Raw genomic sequence first — 3,591 nt, forward strand, 5'->3', positions numbered from 1 at the left:
AGCTACTATGCCACCTAGACGTACATTTTCTAAGTAATGTGATTAATTTTGTTGCCTCCAGCCATGACAGACTGAACTACAGGAAGCTGGCATAAGAACTATTAATCCCACAATGCACTGGGTTAATCCTTTGACCCCGCTGGTAAACTTTTGCTGCTCATTCTTGAGGATGGCTCCAGTTAGAGATCTTATCTGGGCAGAGATAGATTAGCTTAAGATAAACAATTAGAATATTATTTGTTCATTTCACTGTGTTTTGATTTGTTCGGTAGGATTTTAATGCTTAAAAAAATCCTACTGAACACTTGTATAAACAATATTTATAAATATATTTACCAGTAAAGAGTCATTTTAATAATACAGCGTGTTCTTACTCCATTTTACTGGAGTTTTTCATATGTAGCCCTAAAACAGGCTAAAATGTCTCGTCTCTTCATAGCTAAGCGCTAGCTAATAGCTACATGCTAGATCCATCAGCCTATTGGTGACTGATCAATAGATTAGATAGATGTTTGTTTTTACTTCTGCTTTGCGTTGAAAACTGTTTTGTTAATTAATTTCAGTAGTTTATGTGGTAAAGCCTACAAAGTAATGAATAAACAAAGAAAACTTAGTTTAGCAGCTTTTCCTTAAAGTAAACAATAAAAATAACTGTCAATACTTTTTTTTTTTTAGCTGTCAGGCTGTTGCAGAAGTTGGAGAAGAGGAAGTTTTCATCCAGGTGAGAATTACCAGTGGACTGGAGCAGGTGCACACCTGCAAACAGCAGCAAATCCGCCACCAAATCTAATCTCAGCCGGTCGACCGCGATTCTCCACCTGTGGCAGAAAAAGGCTTTTTGAAGACCCTCCTCTGCCAGAAGAGGAAAAACCAACAAGAAAAAGAAAGGAGGAAACTGCCAGACAGCAACATTCAATAAACATTGTTTTATCAAAAAGTTTAAATGGTGTATTTAATATTAAAATGAAATTCTAAGTCTTTGGTAGATGTAAATTATGTTTTTTCTGACTCTCTTCTATAAAACCAAGTCTGCAACTTAACCTGAAAAAAAAACATTCCAACTGTAAAACATAGTTGTGGCAGCATCATGCTGGGGGATTTTTTTTTTAAATTGATTGATCTATTGCCACTCTAAATGTGAAAACTGAGACATGAGCCAAAAAACTTGCAACTATTATTACAATAAAAAAGTGATTTTAAAGGTCATCAGCAAAAAAAACAACAAAAAACGGTTGAATACAAATGGATGTATGAATATTCAGATATTATAAAAAATTATTTTCATGCTACTTTGTCTTGGTCTAACATATAAAATACAAAAAAAGTCAAAGACCAAATGAAGAAGTGGAAAATATGGAAAGAAAATCTTTAAAGATATTTTAAGAAGAATTAAACATGAGGTATTTTTTTTAATTATTACTACTACTTCTTGTTTTTTTATTTATGAAGAAAATTCAAAGTGTCTCAGACTTTTACCGACAAGTTTGCTATGATTATGGATACACATTTAAGAAATAGAGGGGAAAAAGATTAGTTCAAATCTTTCTTTGCTTCTTTATCACATAATGACAGCAGCATGAATAAAAGTCTGTAAAAAGCTGATTTTAATCAAAATACCTTTTCATCATCAGAGCTGAGTGAACCAGACACAACTGGACTGAAAGGCTGAAAAACAAATAGGCTTTTCAGGCTTGATGCTACATTGACTCCCATTAGCATAACACACCTACATGTCAGAGCAAATTACTGACGCGGCTTGTTCAGCCGCTCAGAGACGTGAACACATGACCTGATGGCCGACTGGCGGCTCTCAGTATAGCAGCAGCATGTCGCGGGTCACCGGGTCAGATATACGCCAGCTGGAATCCCCTCCACTCTTCTTCTTCTTAATGATTGCTTTTTAATTACTACATTTTAACTTGAAAACGAAAGTCCACCTGCTGCCTTGGAAATGTAATTTAAGTCAACAAAAAAATTGTTTTGTTTTAACTCAAATTAAAGTTCATGAAGTTGATTTAACAACAAGAGACAAGTTGTGTAAGCATTGTTTTTTAAGTTCATTAACCTTGAATTGTGAGTTTTGACTTAATACTGCAAATTAAACCAAATATTTATTTCACAATATGCAAGAAAAAAAAATTAAAGAGCCACATTTCTCTACCATTTTACTCATAAAATAACTACTTATTTTACTTTAAAATAATCTAAATTCCTGTTTCAAATTGCATGAACAAAACACCAGAGTTGGATCAATGTGACGCACTTCCATCTCAGGATACAGAAACATGCCGCTAAGCATTCTGGGAAATAATTCCCACTCCTGTCTTTTTCTTCTTTCAGTTTTTTAAGTGCTAACCTAAAAACTCTGGTTGATTCAACTCCTGGAGGTTTGACAAAATTAATAAAAAGTTGACACAACTTACTGCTGTAAGTTTATCTTTCACAAACTCACAGTTAGGATCTAAATCTAAAACTTTAAATGTATTTGACTTAAAGAATAGAAGACAGTAGACACAACTAAATGGAGCTCTGTTGTTTTACAGTGACCCTTTGGATCAGCGTAGCTCAGATCAGCAGCATCATAGTTTTGGAAAGACACCAGACATTTCGATGTTTTCCATGCAGGATCACAACACATCCTGTTCAGTCTGCAGAGCAGCAGATTGTTTCCGTTTCTGTCCGTTTTTGATTTTCATTAAAGCCAGTTAAACCTTTCTTACACTTCCAGATCCTCTTTGATGACCTCTGAATGGGAACAAACACCCTGACAGCATAATCAGGATGTCTATAAATACTCACACATCAGATCTTTACCCGTCCTGTTGGACTCGGGTTATATTTCTCCTGGGCAGCGAGACGTGGATCCTCTGACATCCGTCACGACATCAGTCAGTGAATCTGCACAGCGCATACAGACTGACACTCACATGGAGGGCTTCAGGGAATGTCAAGTTGCAGCGATGTGGCTGTGCATCTCATCTACAGCTTTGGGACAAACTCACGCCACCTAATTGGAAAAATCTCCAATTATTCAAACTTTGTGTCAGTGGAGAGACACTAAGAGATTCCTGACAATTAGGGCTGAAGCTTCACAGAGCCGGTGTTTTGTAAACACCAGTGGCTCAAAGCAATAAGTGAGTAATTCTGAGAGTTTAAAGTGATGCGAAAATATATTTGCTCTATAAGATAATTCTTTGGTTTTTGTAAAATGTTTAAAATTAAACAAACTTGAAGAAATTATTTTTAATTCAGCTTAAACCTGCCTGACACTCTGTGAAAAGCTAAACTGTGGTTTAATGTCACTCATCAGATCCAACATGAGATAAACTACAAGATCCCAAAAAGCAGCACATTGTAGCCACATCTGAAGAAATTCAAGAGCAGATTACAAAAACAGAAAAAATTAACATCGATAAACATGAAAGGATTTAGCCAGTAACACAACATCTCACCATTTTTGGTCCAGTTTCTGGTGCAAATATCTTATTACAGCAGAAATAAGGCAAAACTACGGTAACACTTTATTTGAAGGGGGTTGAATAAGGCTGACATGACACTGTCATAAACATGACATAACACCTGTCATGAACA

At 35.6% G+C, this 3,591-nt stretch overlaps 1 long non-coding RNA gene across 1 annotated transcript in view; it reads right to left on the reverse strand.

Moving 5' to 3' along the window:
- Positions 1 to 661: 661 nt before the first annotated feature.
- The window catches only part of LOC103153191 (uncharacterized), a 7,528-nt gene continuing 4,598 nt past the window's right edge, over positions 662 to 3,591 (reverse strand). Inside the window, exons 2-3 of the long non-coding RNA XR_477773.2 lie at positions 2,800 to 3,007; positions 662 to 818 (exon numbers count right to left, since the gene is read on the reverse strand). This is a non-coding gene — a long non-coding RNA (uncharacterized LOC103153191). The remainder of the gene's footprint in view (positions 819 to 2,799; positions 3,008 to 3,591) is intronic.

The sequence above is a fragment of the Poecilia formosa genome, unplaced genomic scaffold (genome assembly GCF_000485575.1).
Source record: "Poecilia formosa unplaced genomic scaffold, Poecilia_formosa-5.1.2 Scaffold342, whole genome shotgun sequence".
NCBI lineage: Eukaryota > Metazoa > Chordata > Actinopteri > Cyprinodontiformes > Poeciliidae > Poecilia > Poecilia formosa.